We start from the raw sequence: 24,124 nt of genomic DNA on the forward strand, positions 1-24,124 counted from the left end.
CTCAGGATTTCAAGTTTCCTCCCGCCTTGGTGGGGGGCCAAGGGGCTGCTGCTTCCCCCGAGGGGGCGGATCTGGCTGCTATTGTGGCAAATTTGGCTGCTCAGGTGCAGATGCTGGTGGGTGATCGATCCACAAAACGGCCCAGAGTGTCTATTTCCTCTGATTCAGAGGGCGATGGGGCTGCTATGGCTGGAGTGCCCTTCTCAGGGTCTCACTCATCTCTAGACCTTGTGGGGTCTGAGGGGGAGGCTGAGGTGGAAGGGGTTGATAATTCTCCCCCTGGCTCGTCTGAAGAGCTTGCACTCATGGATGAGTTGGTTGCTTCTATCAAGCAAACGCTGCATTTGCAGGATGAACCATGTCCTCCTGCTTTGATGTCCTCTTATGGGACGCAAAGGAAACGCAAAACATCGCAGGTTTTTCCTTGCTCTACGGAATTTCAGCGCGCGGTTGATGAGCAATGGCGCAATTTAAAGAAGCCTTTTGCTGTGCCGAGTAGGTTCAAGCTTCGTTATCCATTTACACCCGCCACTGATGAGCGCTGGTGTGTGCCGCCTCAGATGGATCATGCAGTGGCGAATTTAAATAAATCCACTGCGATCCCTGCTGAGGATACTCCGGTGTTCCGGGACCCGACGGACAGGAGATTGGAGTCTCTGGCCCGTCATTCTTATACGGTTGCTGGCTCTATGCTGAAGCCTATTTTTGCTTCCATTATGGCAGCCCAGGCTATTGCGGATTGGACGCAGGTGCTCAGGCGCACCCTGGTGGCTGACTCTGCCCCGCCGACAACTTTGGCTATGGTGGATCAGATTCATCAGGGTGTCATGTATTTGTGTGATGCGGACTTGGATTTGGTCCCTTTTGGCTGCGCGTCTTTCAAGTGTGGCGGTATTGAACCGTCGCCTGATATGGCTGAAATGTTGGTCTGTTGACAAAAAGACAAATACTGCTCCAATTTTAGAGCTTCACTTCCTATGAGACAATTTCATGACTTTAGTGGTCAGAAACCAGCTCTCCCAAGCAGTCACAGGTTCTTATTATTGTACAGAGAAAATTGTTTGTGTATCTAGCTCTTTACACCCCTATGAAGAATAATGAAAACCCAGGATGTTTTACTGACAGTATTAGATAAGTATCACACAAAATGTGGCAGACTGGTCCTTTTAAAATGAGCAACAAGTTCACCCATCTATTGCTACCTATATAATGCAAACACTGATCAAATCTGTAAAGATTCTTGTGAAAATCAGACGTTTGCTAACACTCATATTGTATTCTCTACAATATGTGTGTATTATGCAACTAATTTCTGCTTCAGGATAATCAGCAATATGTGTTTATTATGTATACTATGTGTTAATATACATTCTTCTTTAGGCCCCTTTCAAACAGTCCGTCCGTGCGTTTATCTCAGCGGGGGATCGAGCCGCCGATCCCCTGCTGAGCAGGCGGGTGACAGCTGTGTCTCCGTGCTGTGCGTGGAGACACAGCTGTCAGTTTCCCATACATCCCTATAGGGGAATCGGATGGGAACGGACCGTCTGTCCGTTCTCATCCGATCCTCTGGACGGATGCAAAATAGGGTTTCCATCCATCCAGATTTGACGGATCGGATGTCAGCGGACATGTCTCCGCTGACATCCGATGCCCCATAGGAATACATGGGGGGGACCGTTCAAATCTGCCACAAAAACGGACAGGCGGATCTGAACGGTCAGTCTGTGTGAAAGGGACCCGACGGACAGGAGATTGGAGTCTCTGGCCCGTCATTCTTATACGGTTGCTGGCTCTATGCTGAAGCCTATTTTTGCTTCCATTATGGCAGCCCAGGCTATTGCGGATTGGACGCAGGTGCTCAGGCGCACCCTGGTGGCTGACTCTGCCCCGCCGACAACTTTGGCTATGGTGGATCAGATTCATCAGGGTGTCATGTATTTGTGTGATGCGGACTTGGATTTGGTCCCTTTGGCTGCGCGTCTTTCAAGTGTGGCGGTATTGAACCGTCGCCTGATATGGCTGAAATGTTGGTCTGTTGACCAATCTTCTCGCAAGACTTTAGCTAACTTGCCCTACGCGGGATCTCGCCTTTTTGGCGAATCTTTGGATACTCTGATAAAGGGTATTTCTGGGGGTAAGAGCACTCTCTTGCCCCAAACTCACAAGAATAAGTTTGTTTGTGGTAAGAAGAATACCTCGTTTAGACCCTCTTAGGGGTCCTTTCGTGCCTTTCGGTCGCACTATAAGGGCAAGCCCTTCAAGGGCCAAGGTTCCCAGAAGAAGCCGTGGACGGGTAAGCAGATGTCTGGCCAGTCCGGGTCCGCTGCCCATAACAATACGGCCTGAAGGGACGCCCTCACCCAGTTCTGGGGCGGGGGGACGTTTGCTCGGTTTTCTTCAACCCTGGCTGGACCGCATTCGGGACAGGTGGGTTCAGGAAATCGTTCGATCTGGTTACAAGATCGAGTTTCTCTCTCGGCCGGCGGGCAGATTTTTCCCCTCAAACCTTCAGCTGACTCCGGAGCGCTTGCGGGATCTGCACCTGGCGGTGCGGGCCCAGGGAGTGGTGGTTCCGGTGCCTCTTCGGGACAGATTTCGGGGGTTCTATTCCAATCTGTTCACTGTGCCCAGAAAGGAGGGCAAGGTACGTCCGATTCTGGACTTGAAAGCTCTGAACCACTTTGTGCGGGTTCGAAAATTTTGCATGGAATCCCTGCGCTCGGTGGTGGCTGCCCTGGTTCCGGGGGAATTCATGGCCTCCATCGATTTGAAGGATGCGTATCTTCACATTCCAATTTTCGAGGGTCACCAGAGGTACCTTCGATTCGCCATTGCGGAGGATCACTACTAATTTGTGGCGTTACCCTTCGGTCTTGCTTCGGCTCCGCGGGTTTTCACCAAGGTGCTTGCGCCGGTCCTGGCTTTACTGAGAGCCCAGGGCATCTCTGTCTTGAGGTATCTGGACGATATCTTGATTCGGTCTGCGACCAGTCAGGGCCTGGTGAACGACCTGTTCATCACGATGCAGACTCTGCAGGAGTTCGGTTGGACGATAAATTTCCCAAAGTCAACGTTGTGTCCGTCCGTTCGTCTTCCCTACCTGGGGATGATACTGGACTCTGTTCAAGCGAAGGTCTTCCTGCCGGAAGACAAGCTCCGGACACTTCAGGACGAGGTCAGGTCCCTCAGGGACAATCAGTGCTCGTCACTCCGGACGTGTATGAGGTGTCTGGGATTGATGGTCTCGGCTTTCGAGGCGATTCCCTTCGCCCAGTTTCACACACGGGATCTTCAGGCGGAGGTCCTGGCCAAGTGGGACGGGCGTCCGCAATCTCTGGATCTGCGGATTTCGTTGAGCCGCCTCACTCGAAGGGGTCTTTTGTGGTGGCTCCAGTCCCCGGCGGTGTCGGGGGGCAGGTCTTTTCGTCCTTTGTCGTGGACGGTGATCACCACGGATGCCAGCCTGTCGGGCTGGGGTGGTGTCCTGGGCGTTCTGTCCGCCCAGGGAACTTGGTCGGGGGAGGAATCCTCTCTTCCGATCAACATTCTGGAATTGCGAGCAATACATCTCTGCCTTCTGCGTTGGACGGACAGGCTTCAAGGCTGTCCGGTTCGGGTGCAGACGGACAATGCCACAGCGGTGGCCTACATCAACCACCAAGGGGGCACCAGGAGTGCCCGAGCGGCTCGGAAAGTAGCCGACATTCTGTCTTGGGCCGAGACGCACGTCCCGGCGATAACGGCAGTTCACATTCCGGGAGTGGAGAACTGGCAGGCGGATTATCTGAGTCGCCAGACCCTGGACCAGGGAGAATGGTCCCTTCACCCGGATGTCTTTCAGATGCTGTGCGCGAAGTGGGGGTCCCCAGATGTGGACCTGTTCATGTCTCGTCTAAACAACAAGGTGGAAAGGTTCGTAGCAAGGACGCGCGATCCTCGGGCAGACGCCTCAGACGCGTTAGTGATGTCCTGGAGTCAGTATCGTCTGATGTATGCCTTCCCACCGATTCAGCTGCTGTCCAGGTTCCTTCGCAGGTTGGCCTTGGAACCGCGCACGGTGATTCTGGTGGCACCGGACTGGCCTCGCCTGTCTTGGTACGCAGACCTCGTGAATCTGGCGGTCGACGCTCTGTGGCGTCTGCCTCTTCGAGAAGATCTCCTGTCTCAAGGACCGATCTTCCATCCTGCTTTAGTCGCTGGCTTTAACGGCCTGGCTGTTGAAAGCCAGGTCCTGAAGGATAGGGGTCTCTCCCCTGCGGTCATTCCCACTTTGATCAAGGCTAGAAAAGCCTCTTCGGGGAAGATTTACTACCGTACTTGGAAGGCGTATTTTGCCTGGTGTGAGTCCAGGGGGTATTCCCCTCGCTCGTACTCGGTATCGAGAGTGTTGGCTTTCCTCCAAACTGGAGTGGACCAGCGTTTGGCGTTGGCCACGATTAAGGGTCAGATTTCTGCGCTGGCCGTTCTTTTTCAACGCCCTGTGGCGTCTAATTCTTTGGTTAGCACCTTTGTTCAAGGGGTGCGTCACTTGGCTCCTCCTCGGAGGAATCCTTTACCTCCATGGGACTTGTTCTGTCCGTATTGCAACATGCTCCCTTTGAGAAGATCAGGGAGATCTCGTTGTCTCTCTTGTCTAAGAAGGTTGCCTTTTTGGTGGCAATCACTTCGGCTCGCAGGGTATCGGAGCTGGCGGCCTTGTCCTGCAGCTCTCCCTACTTGGTGATTCACCTGGATAAGGTGGTCTTACGACCTAACCCTTCTTTTCTTCCGAAGAGGATCTCGAAATTTCACCTCAATGAGGACATTGTCTTGCCTTCGCTTTGCGCGAAGCCTAAGCATCCAAAGGAGGTGGCGTTGCATTCCTTGGATGTTGTTCGGGCGATCAGGGTTTACCAGTCATCGACGAAATCCTTTCGCAAGTCGGATTCTCTATTTGTCCTTCCAGAGGGTCCTTGGAAGGGCATGGCAGCGTCAGCTGCGACCATCGCCAAATGGATCAGACAGACCATTGTGCAAGCCTATGCTTTGAAGGGGAAGGTTCCTCCTTTCCCTGTGAAGGCGCACTCTACCAGGTCTCTGAGTACGTCTTGGGCCTATCGTCATCAGGCCTCTGTGGCCCAGGTGTGTAAGGCGGCGACTTGGTCGTCCGTTCACACCTTCTCAAAATTCTACAAGGTGGATGTTCAGGCATCGGCGGATGCTTCCTTTGGCCGCAAAGTTCTTAGTGCGGCAGTGCCTTAGGGCCCCTTGTTTTTGGGTCCTTGGCTGTTGGGATGTCTTTATCCCTAGGTTACTTGTTTTCCTGGGTCGTTGCTCCTGTTGAGCACGTTTTTTTTTCCTGTTGCCCAGTTGGTTCTCTTACCTTGATAAGGTTCCTTTCTCTGATGTGGGTACTGCGTTGCTTTAGGCGCGGCTGCTTTTTTTCCCACCCCTAATGTCTACACTGCTATGGGACGTCCCCATTAGTGATGAATATGAAGTGGCGGCGACTGTCGGAGGACGTAAGAGAAAACGGAAATTTTGTAAGATCTTACCTGTAAAATTCCTTCCTCTGAGTTCTCCGACAGTCGCCGCCCCCGCCCCTCTTTTGGGGTTTGTTTATGTACTCTACTGCTATGCTACTGAAACTGAGTTGGGAATGCAGGAAGCAGGGAGGTATTGACTGAGGGGACCACCCCCTAGGGGTGGGATATGCTAAAAGCTTTGATATTCACTGTTTTGTTGCCTAGCTACTCCTGCGGAGAAAAGGTCAATAACCCCCATTAGTGATGAATATGAAGTGGCGGCGACTGTCGGAGGACTCAGAGAAAGGAATTTTACAGGTAAAAATTCTGTTTTTGAATATTTCTTATACAAGACATCATTTTCTGTCTTTTAGTTCACATATTTTGTTGTCATTCTGTTACAATTTTCAGGATTGTATTTACAACACAGATACAGTATTTCCTATGCAGGTTCGTCTTCTAGTGGCTATCTGTATTTTAGATGGTGTGTTGCTGATAGTTTTGAGATTAAAATAACAGGATAAGCCATCTATAACAGTGTAAATTTGCTGTCCCCTCAAAATAACTCAACACACAACCATGAATGTCTAAACCTCTTGCAACAAAAGTGAGTACTAAGTGAAAATGTCTAAATTGGGCCCAATTAGCCATTTTTCCTCCCCGGTGTCATGTGACTTGTTAGAGTTACAAGGCCTCAGGTGTGAATGGGGAGCAGGTGTGTTATATTTAATGTTATCGTTCTAACTCTCTCATACTGGGCATAGGAAGTTCAACATGGCACCTCATGGCAAAGAACTCTCTGAGGATCCAAAAAAAATGAATTGTTTCTCTACATAAAGATAGCCTAGGCTATAAGAAGATTGTAATGACCCTGAAACTGAGCTGCAGCACGGCGGCCAAGACCATACAACGGTTTTACAGGACAGGTTCCACGCAGAACAGGCCTCACCATGGTCGATCAACGAAGTTTAATGCATGTGCTCAGGGTCATATCCAGAGAGTGTCTTTGGGAATTAGACTTATGAGTGCTGCCAACATTGCTGAAGAGGTTAAGGGGGTGGGGGTGTCAGCCTGTCAGTGCTCAGACCATACGCCGCACACTGCATCAAATTGGTCAGCATTGCTGTCGTCTCAGAAGGAAGCCTCTTCTAAAGATAATGCACAAAAAAGCCCGCAAAGAGTTTGCTGAAGGCAAGCAGAGTAAGGATATGGATAACTGGAACCATGTCCTGTGGTCTGATGAGACCATAATAAATGTATTTGGTTCAGATGGTGTCAAGTGTGTGTGGTGGCAACCAGGTGAGGAGTACAAAGACAAGTGTGTCTTGCCTACAGTCAAGCATGGTGGTGTAAGTGTCATTATCTGGGGCTGCATGAGTGCTGCCAGAACTGGGGAGCTACAGTTCATTGCAGGAACCATGAATGCCAACATGTACAGTGACATACTAAAGCAGAGCATGATCCCCTCCCTTCAGAGACTGGGCCGCAGGGCAGTATTCCAACATAACAACCCCAAAAACACCTCCAAGACAATCCCTGCTTTGCTAAAGAAGCTGAGGGTAAAGGTGATAGAATGGCCAAGCATGTCTCCAGACCTAAACCCTATTGAGCATCTGTGTGGCATCCTCAAACAGAAGGCGGAGGAGCGCAAGGTCTCTAACATCCACCAGCTTCAGTGATATCGTCATGGAGGAGTGGAAGAGGACTCCAGTAGTGACCTGTGATGCTTTGTTGAACTCTATGCCCAAGAGGGTGAAGGCAGTGCTGGAAAATAATGGTGGCCAAACAAAATATTGACACTTTGGTCCCAATTTGGACATGTTCACTTAGGAATTTACTCACTTTTGTTGCCAACGGTTTCGACATCAATGGCTGTGTGTTGTTATTTTGAGGGGACAGCAAATTTACACTGTTATACAAGCTGTGCACTCACTACTTTACATTGTAGCAAAGCGTCATTTCTTCAGTGTTGTCACATGAAAAGATATGATAAAATATTTACAAAAATGTTAGGGGTGTACTCTTTTGTGAGATACTGTATGTAAGCATCATCCACTATTATTTTGTTTATTGTAAGGTGCTGTTTTTCTCATTTTATTTATGCATGTCAGAGCCATCTTTACATTTTTAATTTAGCTAACAAACTTTCTGTAGCTGTGATGTGGGGTGGGGCTATATAAATCTCAGGATCAGATAGAGAGAAATAAAAATAATTTGACAGGTAAACCAGCTTCCATATATGTGTTTCAACTGTTTGTTAGGCTTTTTTTTTTCCCTAGAGCTCCAATAATATTCGCTAATACATTTTTGACACATTAAAAACATCTTTTTTCTTTTAATATTTAGTGTATAAACCCCAAAATAGTGGAGAAGTTTTGTCTTTGTGTAATTTACAAAGATAAAATCTAGAGCAACACTTAAGCTGGCCATAGAGGGGTCGGTATTCTATTAGTTCAGCAGAAATGTGGCCATTCCCGCTAGAGAGAAGTCAAATTATGGATCTTCTCTCAAACGGAAATGTTGGAACTATTTTAATCAGTCAGCACATACAGCTAATCGGCTGCGGCACTGATCAATGTATTCTGACAGTGGCAGAGTCCCTGCTGTCAGAATACAGTGGTGCAGCAGGGAGGGTTCCTTCAAATGTGTGGATGGGGAAATCCTTTTTTTTTTTTTTTTTTTTTTGATCAGCTAGCTGGGTAATTAAAAAAAAAATTATCTATGGCCAGGTTAAGAGATTTTACAGACCCAATGTGGCAAACCATTGCAGGCAATCCGAAATAACCATTCATTAGTCCTAGATAAATGACTCCTGAAAAAGAAATTGTAGGTACTATGAGTAATTACATAACATTGCCGTTTACACTGTACTAATGTATGAGTTTTTAAAACTTTACTCAAGGGTTATGACTTCGCTTTTTTGAGAAGGAGCAGGCTATATGAGGAATGTGGAAAAAAACTGCCTACACTTGGACAACTCAGTATATCGGAGGTTCTCGGTTAGCAGAATGCATTGGTAAGTTGGTGGAATTAATTGTTGTTCCGCGTGTGAAATATGAAAAGAAAAAAAAACAAAGTAAAAAGCATTTGACACGGTACCCTATAAATGCTTAGCCCACAAATTGAGGTCTGTTGGTGTATATGTAAATGGATACAGGGGTGTGTCCAGAGGGTAATGATAAATAGTGTATCTTCTTAATGGTCTGGGACCAATCCTGTTAAACTTGTTCATAGATTATATAGAGGTTGGGATAAATTGTTCAATCTCAGCATTTGCTGATGATACAAAGCTAAGCAGGTCAATCCTTTCACAACAGAAGAAAACACGTTTACAGGAAGACCTCTATAAAATTGAAGGGTGGGCAAACACATGGCAAATGAGGTTCAATGTTGGGAAATGTAAAGTAATGCACTTGGGGGCTAAAAATATGAATGCAAGCTACATGCTAGAATCAAGGATGGAAAAAGACCCTGGGGGTCCTAATTGATGACAGACTGAGCAATAGCATGCAATTACAAGCTGAAGCAAGCAAGGCCAGCAGAATATTAGTATGCAAAAAAAAAGGGTATTTACTAAAGAGATAAAATGTTAATTATACCACTTTATAAAACTCTAGTTTGGCCACATCTTGAGTATGCCATCCAGCTCTTGTCCACAGTCCACAGAAAGGATGCTCTGGAACTGGACAGAGTCAAGGGAAGGGCAATGAAACGAATAAGGGGGCTGGAGGATGCCAGCTAGGAGAAACATTAACTTTATTCTCCCTGAAGAAAAGATGCTTAAGAGGGGATATGATATTATTATACAAATATCTTAATGATGATTCCAACATCAGGAGGAATCTTTTCAGTCTCAGGTCACTCAAAAAGACACAAGACCACTCAATAAAGTCGGATGAGAAGTGGCTTAACATTAAACAGTGTAAGGGGTTCTTTACTGCTAGAGTGGTAAGGATGTGGAAGACGCTTCCACAATCGGTGGTTTCAGAGGGAAGTGTCACTAATTTAAAAATACTCTTAGATTGGTATTTTATCGAACACATTATACAAGGATATAGGAAGTGGTAGAGACACAAATGCGCATGCGCGCACACACACACACACACACACAGGCACACATTGATCTGGATGGACTGGTGTCTTTTTCCAACCTTACTAACTATGAAACTATGTTGGGTTTTATCACTTTTGCAGTTCAAAAATGTGCGGTTTTCCAAAGTGAACGTCCACTGAACATACTGAATTAGGTGATGTTTCAATACCCAATCATGTGCAAGAAAAAAAAAAGCTTCCATTTAATTTGCTAAATGAACAGCCTCTAAATCAACCCATTGTGCATGTGCAGCCATATGCAAACACATTAACCACTTTACCACTAGAGCATTTTGCTGTCTTACGTCTGGGCCACTTTTTGCGATTCGGCGCTGTGCGACTTTAACTGACAATTGCGCGGTCGTGCGATGCCGTACCCAAACGAAATTTACGTCCTTTTTTTTCCCACAAACAGAGCTTTCTTTTGGTGGTATTTGATCACCTGTGCGATTTTTACTTTTTGCGCTATAAACAAAGAGCGTTTATTTTGAAAAAATAACAATATTTTTAACATTTTTTAAATGAAATTCCCCCCAAAAAAGATGTAAAAACCAATTTTTTTTTTAATTTTTGGCCATTTTTTTTTCTGCTACCCATGTTTGGTAAAAAAAATCGCAATAAGCGTATTTTGATTGGTTTGTGCAAAAGTTATTGCGTTGACTAACAAAGGGAAAGATTTATGTCATTTTTGGTGTTTTTTTTTTAACGAGTAATGGCGGCGATCTGCGATTTTTTTTTTTTTTTTGCGGGACTGCGACATTGCGGCAGACAGATCGGACCCTTTGACATTTTTGACACTTTTGGGGGTACCAGTGACATTACTGCAGTAATCAGTGCTATAAATATGCACTGTTACTGTAAAAATGACACTGGCAGGGAAGGGGTTATTTTTATTGGAGAGGGAGGGGTTAATGTATGCCTGGTGCTTACTGACGTGTGGCGGGGGGGAGGTGACTGTGTGAGACAGGGACAGATCGGATGTCCAGCTATGCTGAACACTCCGATCTGTCACTCCCTGTCACTGAGGAGATCCGACCCCTCGTGTTTACACAGGCGGGCGGATCTCCACACTAGATCCCCGACGATCGGGGCAGAGCAGCGGCGATCGCCGCTGCTCCTCCCCTGGCCCGACTCCCCTGGCCCGACTCCCGCTGTGAATGAAAACAGCGGGACCGCGCCTCCGGCGGCTCACGAGCGCCGCCTACAGGGGAGGAGTCTGGCGACGTAGGTCTACGTCGTCAGACGGGATCGTGCCACTTTGCCGCAGTAGTACTCCGGTACTCAGTGGCAAAGTGGTTAAAGAGGTTGTAGAATGATTTAGTAGAACTTAACCCATTAAAACAATATATGCTCATCTGGTTCTACCCTCTCGCTCTTATAGAACTTAGGAAAATCTTATCTTTTTCTGTATGATACAGCACTTCCTTCTTTCCAGCTTAGGTTAAAATGATATACCCCCCCATACATAGACACACTGCCTCTTGGGGTAGCCATGTTACATGCTACACGTTACACACCCCAGGAAGCAGCACATTAAGGAGTGTTAGTAAATACAATTCTCTGTGCAACACCAAATGTGTTAAACCGCTACAAATAAAAATGTGTCCATTCTCCAAATCTATTAAATGTTCCTGAAAATCACTGAACTCCTCACATAAAACCATAAATATATCTTAAATTGTACTGTGCAACATTATTCCATCATCAAGAAACCAATATCTGTTACAAGAAATGTGTAAAAAATAGTGCAAATACTCCAATGTTTTGACCAATAAATATTACTCTACCAATACACTATATATGCATATATACAATAAATCCAATGTGTACAATATTCAGAGATGTGAAAAGGAAAATAATTAAATATAAAAATTTAAAGTCCATAAGTGTATGAGTGTGAGATTTCCATCACCAAATTGTTCCAAACCAACTCAATTGCTATCTACTAAAAAGAAGCCTACATTTCTTGCTGTGAGCACTCTTCTGTAAATACCAGCACCATTCACTATCGACGCTCACCTTAACACATGAACCTATTTGGCAATATAGCTCACAGTGTGCTTTCCCCTTTAAAGGGTCTTAATTGGCTGCTTCAGGTATCCAGACACCAACTCTTGACTCCTCCAGTATATCAAATGATGTGAGGGAAACACAGCAAGATATTTTCACCACCAATAACTCACAAAAGGAATAGAAATTATACATATTGTTTTACCGCTTAAATTAGCAATAGTATTTTATTAAAACAAATTAAAATGCACTCACAAAATCAGTGCACTAATAAACAGTGGCACTGGTTGCACTAATGCATCAAAAAGGGTTTAATTAACACTGACGCTGGTTGCACTAATGCAGCTCAAACAGGTTAATTAACTGTCACTGGTCGGTCACTAATGCATCAGTGACCAGTAGCAATACATTAACCCCCTCATTCTGCATAATACAAATACCATTGGTAATTAACCTCCCCTCAGCCTCAGTCTCCCCCCCCCCCCCCCCAATCCAAAGAGGTAATGATGGCATTCAGCTTACTGGGATTAACAGTGCTTGGTTCTTCCTTGGCACGGCGGCTCCTCCAGGTCACAGCTTCGGCAAGCAAACCCTCTGCTCCTCTCATCTTGGTCCTTTGAAATTTCGGCTCCAGCCGGTGGCTGACGTCGCTACAAATCCCTATCACGTTTGTATCTCCGCTAACAGGGAACTGAAGGTTCCGCCCCCCCTTGTACTGGCCCTGCTCTGCTGTTTCCGACCTTCCGGAAATGGCAGGCAGCGGCGGCTATCTTTGATGTGGCAAAATGCCGCAAAACCTCAATTTTGTTCTCGAGGAACCCTAGGGTTCAGCAGAACACCCATTGGGGAACGCTGGTCTAAACCGCTGGCAACAAAAGTGAGTACACCCCTAAGTGAAAATGTCCAAAGTGGGCCCAAAGTTTCACAATTTTGTGTGGCCACAATTATTTTCCAGCACTGCCTTAACCCCCTTGAGCATGGAGTTCACGAGAGCTTCATAGGTTGCCACTGGATGCCTCTTCCACCCACTCCTCCATGATGACATCAAGAAGCTGGTGGATGTAAGAGACCTTGCGCTCCTCCGCCTTCTGTTTGAGGATGCCCCCACAGATGCTCAATAGGGTTTAGGGCTGGATACATGGTTGGCCTATCCATTACCTTTACCCTCAGCTTCTTTAGCAAGGCAGTGGTCGTCTTGGAGGTGTGTTTGGAGTAGTTATCGTGTTTGAATACTGCCCTGCATCCCAGTCCTTGAAGGGAGGAGATCATGCTCTGCTTCAGTATGTCACAGTACATGTTGGCTTTCATGGTTCCCTCAATGAACTGTAGCTCCCCAGTGCCAGCAGCACTCATGCAGCCCCAGACCATGACACTCCTACCACCATGCTTGACTGTAAGCAAGACACACTTGTCTTTGTACTCCTCACCTTGTTGCCACACACGCTTGACACAATCTGAACCAAGTTTATCTTGGTCTCATCAGACCACAGGACATGGTTCCTGTAATCCATGTCCTTAGTCTGCTTGTCTTCAGCAAACTGTTTTTGTGCTTATTTGTGCATCATCTTTAGAAGGGGCTTCCTTCTGGGATGACAGCCATGCAGAACAATTTGATGCAGTGTGCAGCGTATATGGTCTAAGCACTGACAGGCTTACCCCCCTACCCCTTCAACCTCTGCAGCAATGCTGGCAGCACTCATACGTCTATTTCCCAAAGAAAACCTCTGGATATTACGCTCAGCACGTGCACTCAACTTCTTTAGTCGACCATGGTAAGGCCTGCTCTAAGTGGAACCTGTCCTTTTGAACTGCTGTATGGTCTTGGCATCCATGCTGCAGCTCAGTTTTAGGGTCTTGGCAATCTTCTTATTGCCTAGGCCATCTTTATGTAGAGCAACAATTTTTTTTCATATCCTCAGAGGGTTCTTTGCCATGACGTGCCATGTTGAACTTCCAGTGACCAGTGTGAGAGAGGGAGAGCGATAACACCAGATTTGACAAACCTGCTCCCCATTCACACCGAAGACCTTTTAACACTAACGCATCACATGAAACCGGGGAGGGAAAATGGCTAACTGGGCCCAATTTGGACATTTTCACTTAGGGGTGTACTCACTTTTGTTGCCAGAGGTTTGGACATTAATGGCTATATGTTGAGTTATTTTGAGGGGACAGCAAATTTACACCGTTATACAAGCTGTACACTCACTACTTTACATTGTAGCAAAGTGTCATTTCTTCAGTGTTGTCACATGAAAAGATATAATAAAATATTTACAAAAATGTGAGGGGTGTACTCACTTTTGTAACATACTGTATATATCATGGCATATAAAGTGCATAACATTAGTGCAGTCCATCTCAAAAGTGCATCTACTGTATATATCAGGCATGTCCAACCTGCGGCCCGGGGGCCACATGCGGCCCGGAACCCCAGGCAATGCGGCCCACTGCCCCGTGACAATTTTTTTTTCCGGGTGAGGAAGGACGTCGGGTCGGGGGCATGGCCACAGGGGCCTCCAACTAATTGTAGGCAGAGGCTGCCTCGGAGGGGAGGGGGGAGGCGCGCATGTGCAGTGTTTCTGACTTCTACCACCATGACCACTTCAAATCACTGAAGTGGTCATGTTGGTTAGAGTGTTCCTTTAATATTTCTCAGAAGGAGTAAACCTCTATATACTGATTCAATTTCATTTGATCATCTTCTAGTTGTGTTAAATTAGTGCGGGGGGGGGGGGCGGTGGCACAGGAAGGGCGCAGCGGCATTTTATTACTTATATACTTTAACTATAGTATATATTTTATATGCGGCCCGAGAAAATTTCTTTACGCTCAATGTGGCCCAGAGAAGCCAAAAGGTTGGACACCCATGGTATATATGAAAGTGTATAACAGTTCATTCTCCAGCTGTGATGTAACAATTATAACCACTTGCTTCCAAATAAAGTGCCTCTCGTGTGAATATATATAGTATAAACAAAGTTGTGTACTTTCACCTTCTTGTGCTCCCAGAACTCTCACCTTAGTGAGTAACCAAATTTGCTTTTTGATTACAGTGCTCAGGGCGATGTTTCCCCGATCCTGGCTTGGTTGCAGATCTATCAGATGTATTTGGATTTTCCTTGGTAGTGGTCCCTTTAAGGCTCCGTTCACCATGCATAATCCATATGTTAGGGTAATGCAAGATGGCCTCCTATAGTGTAGTAGTCAAAATCGATAAAAAAAAATAGTAACACTTACATTCAGATCAATAAAAAACGATTGGTTATGCAAAAACACAAAGCAGCATACAGATCTCCGACATCACTTCCGGTCTAGGAAAATGGCCACCATATGATTTTTAATGGAAACCACAACAGAATGGGTCACCACACAATTTTCGGGCTCCACCAGATAAATGGCATCTAACATAACCAATCCAGTTCTCCCGATGAAGTCCTGTGTTGTGACACAACGTGTAGGGCATCCTGGACCAGAAGAGATGTTGGAGATATGTATGCTGCTTTGTGTTTTTACATACCCAAGCATTTTTTTCAATCTGAATGTAAGAGTTACTATTATTTCTCTTACGTCCTCCGACAGTCGCCGCCCCCTCTAAGTCATCACTGTTGGGTATTGTCATCTGCTCCGCAGGAGTAGCTAGGCATATAGACTTAGTTAAAAACAAAAGGCATTTGCATGTATACACCCCTGGGGGCTGTCCCATCTGGTCAATACCCTCCTGTAGTGTCCACTCCCAACTCAGTTTTAATTTGCCTAGCATCAGGAGTAGTTAGGCTTTCCCTGTGCTGGGGCTTCGGTCTCAGCCTATCTTCTTTTTATTTGATTTTCTTGAAAAATGTCAGTTTTTCTTTCTTTACTAGCTGTTTATTTTGTCAGCTTTAGTTTTTAGTCGACTCTTCAGACGAAGATGGACATGCGGTGCTGGGATTCGGACTGGCCGCCCTGGTTCCCCAGGGCACAGAGGGTCAGATGGACCCCCAGCCGGCCATTGAGCGTTCAGCTATGGTTCGCCCTGGCATTATGAACGACCCATCTCTGTTCGCAGCAGGGATGCAGCTGTGAGGTGGCTACCTCACTGGACGCATCTGCGACTCAGCAGTGCAATGTCCCTGGCAAACGGCATTCCCTGTCAGATGAGGACAGCGGCTTTCCGTTCTGTGAGGCTCCCCACGCCATCGGGTACAGGTAAGTACTTCTGTGTGGGGCCTCTGTGTGGGGTAGCAGTCCTGGTTGCTGTGTGTTCCCCATGTCTGTGCCTTGTGTGACTCCCTGCTGCGATCCCTGCGGGGATCGCTTGTACATGCGCTGCGGCGCTGTGTGTGTTTGGGGGTGCAGACTGTGTATGGGCCGCGGCGGGGGGAAACCGAGCAGTCCGCCATTGTTTTATACACTGGGCAGGCATGTGAGCTTCTCTATGGGCACAACTACATGCTGATTTGGCGCCAATCGCCGCCATTTTTGAGGTGACCGATCGCTCGGTTCGGCCGCATGTCGGCGGCCATTTTGGTGGAGTCTCCCATACGTTCCTATGGGGCAGTCATTTTCCCTGGGTCATGCAGCAGATGGTTCAGCCTACTTTTACAGCACTTCCTCTTTCCTCTGAAGCAGGAATATTTTTTCTGTACTGTCGCTTCTGGCTCAGTTTTGTCTCCTTCCTGTTTGGGGGTCTTTTTCTATCTTTATAGCTGGAGCGGTGGGCTGCGCACTCGCAGCACTTTTAAAGGGACAGCACCTAAATCTTGCACTGTCCTTTTTTTCTCACCTGCGCATGGATTCTCCGGATAGCAAATTTCCACCAGCCCAGTTCTCCTGTGGCCCCTCTGAGACCTGATTTGGCCGCTGTAGTGGCGACTTTAGTGTCTAATATGGAAATGCTGATGGCTGAACGTGCTGCTCGTAAGAGGCCCAGATTGTCCCTCTCCCCTGATTCAGAGGGTGATATGGCTGCTGCGAGTGTGCCCTTTTCAGGGTCCCGCTCATCCTTGGACCTGCAGGGGTCTGAGGCGGAGGTGGAGGGGGTTGATACCTCCTCTCCGGGGTCGTCCGAAGAACGGGCGACCATGGATGAATTAATTATTTCTGTGAAGGAAACTTTGCACTTGGAGGATGAGCCCAGTCCCCTGGGCGTTGCGTCCTCTTTTGGGACGCACAGGACCCGCAAGTCGGCGCAGGTTTTTCCCTGTCCCGCTGAGTTTCATTACACTGTTAATGAAGTGTGGCGCACGTTAAAACGTCCGTTCGTGGTGCCCAGTCGGTTCAAATTGCTTCACGCCGGCTACGGAATCGCGCTGGTGTGTACCTCCACAGGTGGATCACACGGTTGCAGTGTTGAACAAGGCTACCTTGGTTCCTATGGAGGATTCCCCGGTTTTCCGGGATCCAACGGACCGGTGTTTGGAGTCTTTGGCCCGCCATTCCTATACGGTGGCGGGCTCTCTGCTCAAACCCATTTTCGCGTCCATGTTAGTGGCGCAGGCGGTTGCTGATTGGACTATGGTGCTTAAGAACAACCTTGTGTCTGATGATGTTCCGCCTGCCCGGCTGGAAATGGTGGATCAAATCCACCAAGGAATTATGTATCTGTGTGATGCAGCCTTAAATGAGGCCCCCTTGGTGGCTCGCCTCTCCAGTGTCGCGGTGCTTAACCGACGCCTGATATGGCTGAAGAGCTGGTCGGCCGACCAGTCCTCGTGGAAAACGGTTGCTGATTTTCCCTATGCTGGCTCTCGCCTTTTTGGCGAGGCGTTGGATACCCTGGTAAAAGGCATCACGGGGGGCAAGAGCACTATGCTGCCCCAGAACCCGAAGCACAAGTCCTTCCGGGGCAAGCGGAGTTCTGCGCCTAGATCCAGTCAGGGTTCCTTTCGTGCCTTTCGGAACCAATCCAAGGGCAAGCCCTTCAAGTTCCAGGGCGGACAGAAGAAGCCCTGGGCGGGTAAGCAGAAGTCAGGCAATACCGCTTCGACGGGCCAATCCACTTCTGCCTGAAGGCACGCCCTCACCCGTTTCTGGGGTGGGTGGACGTTTGCGCGGTTTCCTCCAACTTTGGCTGCTCCGGATTTCGGACAGGTGGGTTCAGGAAATCGTTCGGTCGGGATACAAGATCGAGTTTCTTTCCCGGCCAGCGGACAGATTCTTCCCCTCAAATATTCATTTGCCTCTGGGGCGTCTGCAGGACTTGCACCGTGCGGTTCAGGACCTCCTTGCTCAGGGAGTGGTCGTCCCGGTGCCTCACCAGGACAGGTTTCGGGGCTTTTATTCCAATCTGTTCACTGTGCCCAGAAAGGAGGGCAAAGTGCGTCCTATCCTGGACCTGAAAGCTCTGAACCGCTTTGTGCGAGTTTGGAAATTCCGTATGGAGTCTCTCCGATCGGTGGTGGCTTCTCTGAGCCCAGGGGAGTTCCTGGCTTCAATAGACCTCAAGGATGCGTACCTGCATGTCCCCCATCTTCGAGGGTCATCAGCGGTACCTTCGGTTTGCTGTCGCGGAAGACCATTACCAGTTTGTGGTGTTACCTTTCGGTCTTGCTTCGGCTCCCAGGGTCTTTACCAAGGTACTGGCGCCGGTTCTGGGCCTACTGAGGGCTCAGGGCATTGCGGTCTTGGGGTATCTAGACGATCTCCTCATAAGATCAAGTGTCAGTCAGGACCTGGTGCGCGATCTGTCCATCACGGTCCGAACGCTTCAGGGAGTTCGGATGGACCATCAACATTCAGAAATCATCGTTGTCCCCTTCGGTTCGTCTTCCCTACCTGGGGATGATTCTGGACTCAGAAGGTGTTCCTGCCGGAGGACAAGCTCCGAACATTGCGGGACGAGATCGGGTCCCTCAGGGATGTGCCAGCATCATCACTCAGGACCTGTATGCGGGTCCTGGGGTTGATGGTGTCGACCTTCGAGGCGATACCTTTTGCTCAGTTCCACACGCGAGGTCTCCAAGCGGAGATCCTGGCGAAATGGGACGGACTGGCTCGGTCCCTGGATCTGCATGTCTCCTTGAGTCGTCAGACAAAATTGGCTCTTCGGTGGTGGCTCCAGTCTCCGGTGACGCAGGGCAAGTCTTTCCGTCCGTTGGTTTGGATGGTGATCACCATGGATGCCAGCCTGTTAGGCTGGGGTGGGGTCCTGGGCACCCTGTCTGCCCAGGGCACTTGGTCGGAGGAGGAGTCCTCCCTTCCGATCAACGTCCTGGAATTGCGAGCGATCAAGCTCTGCCTCCTCCAGTGGTCGGATCGTCTACAGGGTCGTCCTGTCCGGGCGGACAATGCTACCGCGGTGGCTTACATCAACCACCAAGGGGGCACCAGGAGTGCTCGGGCGGCCCGGGAGGTGACAGACATTCTGTCTTGGGCCGAGCTTCACGTCCCGGCAATCTCAGCGGTTCACATTCCGGGTGTAGAGAATTGGCAAGCAGACTGAGTCGCCAGACCCTGGACCAGGGGGAATGGTCCTTACACCCGGAGGTCTTCCAAATGCTGTGTGCGAAGTGGGGATCCCGGACGTGGATCTGTTTGCATCTCGGCTAAATCAAAAGGTGGGAAGGTTCGTGGCAAGAACGCGCGATCCGTTGGCGGACGCCTCGGATGCGTTGGTGGCCCCTTGGCATCAGTATCGTCTGATGTATGCCTTTCCTCCAATTCAGTTGCTGTCCAGGTTCCTCCGCAGGCTAGCCTCGGAGCCGCACCTGGTGATTCTGGTCGCGCCGGACTAGCCTCGCCGGTCCTGGTACGCCGACGTTGTTCACCTGGCAGTGGCGCCTCCGGGGCGACTGCCCCTGCGGGAAGGTCTTCTGTCTCAAGATCCAATCTTCCATCCTGCTTTACAGTCACTGGCTTTAACGGCCTGGCTGCTGAGACCCAGGTCCTGAGGGACAAGGGTCTCTCCCCTGAGGTTATCCCTACGCTGATCAAGGCTAGGAAATCCTCTTCTGGTAAAATCTATTACCGTACCTGGAAAGCTTATTTCGCCTGGTGTGAGTCCAGGGGGTTTTCCCCTCGCTCGTACTCGGTGTCAAGAGTGTTGGCTTTCCTCCAGTCTGGCGTGGATCAGCGTTTGGCGCTGGTCACGATAAAGGGTCAGGCCATCCTTTTCCAACGCCCTGTGGCGTCTAATTCCTTGGTCCGTACCTTCATTCAAGGTGTGCCACACTTGGTTCCTCCCAGAAAGGAGCCTTTACCTCCATGGGACTTGAACTTGGTTCTGTCCGTGTTACAGCGTGCTCCCTTTGAAAATATCAGGGAGATCTCTTTGCCTCTGTTGTCAAAGACGGTCGCCTTTTTGGTGGCGATCACTTCGGCTCGCAGAGTATCGGAGCTGGCGGCGTTGTCTTGCCGCTCCCCTTACTTGGTAATTCATAAGGATAAGGTGGTGTTGAGAACACTTCCGTCCTTTCTTCCCAAGGTGGTCACTGAATTTCACCTTAATGAGGAAATTGTTCTGCCTTCACTTTGCACGAAGCCTAAGCATCCGAAGGAGATTGCTTTGCATTCTTTGGATGTTGATAATAGGAGTAAGAATAAAACCCACTCAACCCAGCGCTAATAAAATAGAAAATCTAAATGTAAAGCAGCCGCTATAAAAAATCAAATAATAAGAAGAGGTGTATAATGAGAATCAGAGGAGGCTCACATATTAGCGCTGCTAGTGTATGTGAGCCTCCTCTTATTCTCATTATACACCTCTTCTTATTCTTTGGATGTTGTCCGGGCGATCAGGGTTTACCTGTCTACAGAATCCTTTCGTAAAACGGATTCCCTGTTTGTTCTTCCTGAGGGGTCTCGGAAGGGCATGGCTGCGTCCGCAGCAACTATTGCCAAATGGATCAGACAGACCATTGAGCAGGCTTATGCTTTGAAGGAACGGGTTCCACCCTTCCCTGTTAAGGCGCACTCTACTAGATCTGTGAGTACGTCCTGGGCTTGTTGGCATAGGGCCTCGGTGGCCCAGGTGTGCAAAGCTGCGACTTGGTCGTCGGTGCACACTTTCTCGAAATTCTACAAAGTCGACGTTCTGGCATCGGCTGATGCTTCCTTTGGCCGCAAAGTTCTCAGTGCGGCAGTGCCATGAAGGACCCTTGTTTTTTTATGGGTCCCTGTCTGTTGGTATTTGCTTTCCTGGGCGGTTGCTCCTGTTGAGCATTGATTTTTCTGTTGCCCAGTGGGTTCTCTTACAGTGCATGTAAGGTTCCTTTCTCTGCTATGGGTACTGCGTTGCCTCTTATACGGTTGCGTCTCCCACCCCTCATGTCTATACTGCTTTGGGACATCCCAACAGTGATGACTTAGAGGGGGTGGCGACTGTCGGAGGACGTAAGAGAAAACGGAATTTTTGTAAAATCTTACCTGTAAAATTCCTTTCTCTGAGTCCTCCGACAGTCGCCGCCCCCGCCCCTCTATACGGGGTTCTTGTTTTCTTACTGCTATGTTACCAAACTGAGTTGGGAGTGGACACTGCAGGGGGGTATTGACCAGATGGGACAGCCCCCAGGGGTGTATACATGCAAATGCCTTTTGTTTTTAACTAAGTCTATATGCCTAGCTACTCCTGCGGAGCAGATGACAATACCCAACAGTGATGACTTAGAGGGGGCGGCGACTGTCGGAGGACTCAGAGAAAGGAATTTTACAGGTAAGATTTTACAAAAATTCCGTTTTTTTAAATAAACATATTGATTCAAACTTCTACACTATGGGTGGTCATAATATTATGGGTGATTGGTGCAACAATCCTTAACTTGCCGTAAAAGAGTTTTAATAGAAGCCCTCATTGACCCCAGTAGCTACAGGAACTGTGGACTCATTCAACATCAAAGATCACAGCAAAATATTCCTAGACCACTTCTGTAGTGAAATTTAAGGACGAATTGCTCCACGTGCCTGCATCAAACCATGTTGTGCTTCCTAAGAATATGTAAATATTTGAATGAACATACAGTGAATCCAGAAAGTATTCACAGTGCTTCACTTTTCCATATTTTGTTATGTTACAGCCTTTTTCCAAAATTGATTACATTAGTTATTTTCTCAACATTCTACAAACAAAACCCCATAATGACAATGTGAAAGAAGTTTGTTCAAAATCTTTGCAAATTTATTAAAAATAAAAAACAAAATAAGTCACATGTACATAAGTATTCACAGCGTTTGCCAAGATACTCAAAATTGTGCTCAGGTGCATCCTGATTCCACTGATCTTTGAGATGTTTCTACAACTTGCTTGGAGTCCCCCTGTGGTAAACTCAGTTGATTGGAGATGATTTGTAAAGGCACACACCTGTCTATATAAGGTCCCACAGTTAACAGGGCTTTTTCAGAGCTAAAATCAAGCCATGAAGTCCTGTAGACCCTTGAGACAGGATTGTATGGAGGCACAGATCTGGGAAAGGGTACAGAAAATGTTCTGCAGCATTGAAAGTCCTAATGAGCACAGTGGCCTCCATTACCCGTAAATGGGAGAAGTTTGGAACCACCAGGACTCTTGCTAATGTGGGCCGCCTGGTCAAACCGAGCTATCGGGGGAGAATGGCCTTAGTCAGGGAGATGACCAAGAACCCAATGGTCATTCTGACAGAGCTCCAAAGTTTCTCTGTGGGGAGAGGATAACCTTCCAGAAGAACAACCACCTCTGCAGCACTCCATCAATCAGGCCTGTATAGTAGAGTTGCCAAACGGAAGCTACTCCTCAGTAAAAGGCACATGGCAGCCCGCCTGGAGTTTGCCAAAAGGCACCTGAAGGACTCTTAGACCATGCGAAAAAAAATTCTCTGGTCTGATGAAACAAAGATTGAACTTTTTGGCCTAAATGGCAAGTATCATGTTCGGAGGAAACCAGGCACCGCTCATCACCTGGCAAATACCATCCCTACAGTGAAGCATGGTGGTGGCAGCATCATGCTGTTGGGATTTTTCAGTGGCAGGAACTGGGATACTAGTCAGGATTTTGGGAAAGAAGAATGCAGCAATGTACAGAGACATCCTTGACTAGAACCGGCTCCAGAGCCCTCTGGACCTCAGACTAGGGCTGAGGTTCATCTTCTAACACAGTGGTTCTCAATTCCGGTCCTCGGGACCCAGCAACAGGCCAGGTTTGCAAGATAACTAAATTACATCACAGGTGATCTCATTTGCTGCTCAGTGATTGCAGTATTCTAGTCTGCATCCCCCAAGGTAATACTTAAAATCTGGCCTGTTAGTGGGTCCCGAGGACCGGAATTGAGAACCACTGTTCTAACAGGACAACGACCCTAAGCACACAGCCAAGATAACAAAGGAGTAGCTATAGGACAACTCTTTGAATGTCATTGAGGGGTCCAGCCAGAGCCCAGACTTGAACCCATTTAGCAATCTCTAGAGGGATCTGAAAATGGCTCTGCACCGACGCTCCCCATCCAACCTGATGGAGCTTGAGAGGTCCTGCAAAGAAGAATGGGAGAAACTGCCCAAAAATAGGTGTGCCATGCTTGTAGAATCATACTCAAAAAGACTTGACGCTGTAATTGGTGCCAAAGGTGCTTCAACAAAGTATTGGCCAAAGGATGTGAATACTTATGTACATGTGGTATTTTTTTTTTTTTTTTTTTTTTAGTTTTTTATTTTTAATAAATTTGTAAAGATTTCAAACAAACTTTCATGTTGTCAATTGTTTGTAGAATTTTGAGGAAAATAATGAATTTAATCAATTTTGGAATAGAGCTGTAACCTAAAAAAAATGTGGAAAAAGTGAAGCGCTGTGAATACTTTCCGGATTCCCTGTAGCTTGGTCACTTTATGGCATTTTTGCTTTGCCACTGTACATGACTCGGAAGCAGGCAGTATTCTTAGCTCTGTGCCCAGAATGGAATAACAATGCAGAAGGACAGCAGGCAGTGTTTTTCTTTTAATTGTGAATGAACAGATTTGAAGCTCGTATTGCTGTGCTTCCTTTTATGACAATATCTGACAGGTCAGTCTCCTAGTCAAAGGGAAGGGATTGCAGCTTCTCTGCTCAGCGTTCATAGCGGAAACATATTCCATTAGAGACAATGGCGCACATTGGTAAAACACATTTATTTTGTTCCAGCTTCAGATATCCTGGTGAGTGGACAACCATCGGCCTATTTCAACAAGACAACGTGTCTAGAAGTTGTTTCGGACAAGAAAAGAAAACAGGAACATATAGATGAGTTCATAAGCGCACTGAAAGAAAGAGACAGAAAAAAAATCACAACAGAAATCTGGATTTTGTCGCTTGTGGAAAATGCTCAACAGATTAAATAAAATGTGATTTTGGAATGCCTTTTTAATTTTCTGATTTTTGGCAGCCCCCTGCTTGAATTTCAAATTAATGTCTGATTGCTAACAATGCCGTACTTACTGACATTTGTTGTTATTCATTTTGAATGTCATTAACTCTGCAAACATCACTTACAGTAAATCAAATATATAATAGTATATATTAAATCCTAAGGCTAACTATTTATTATAGCGTGGAAAGAGATTACGTTACTGTCAGGTGAACCCAATGGGGAGTTTTTCCC

General features: G+C 47.5%; 1 long non-coding RNA gene across 1 annotated transcript in view; it reads left to right on the plus strand.

The window, feature by feature from the left end:
• LOC309543696 overlaps positions 1–23,885 on the plus strand; it is a 188,501-nt gene extending 164,616 nt beyond the window's left edge. The window contains exons 3-4 of the long non-coding RNA XR_014224806.1: positions 8,407–8,520; positions 23,668–23,885. This is a non-coding gene — a long non-coding RNA (uncharacterized lncRNA). The remainder of the gene's footprint in view (positions 1–8,406; positions 8,521–23,667) is intronic.
• The last annotated feature ends 239 nt before the right edge of the window (positions 23,886–24,124 follow it).

This window comes from Pelophylax lessonae (assembly GCF_965119305.1).
Source record: "Pelophylax lessonae genome assembly, contig: HAP1_SCAFFOLD_319, whole genome shotgun sequence".
In the NCBI taxonomy this organism is placed as follows: Eukaryota; Metazoa; Chordata; class Amphibia; order Anura; family Ranidae; genus Pelophylax; species Pelophylax lessonae.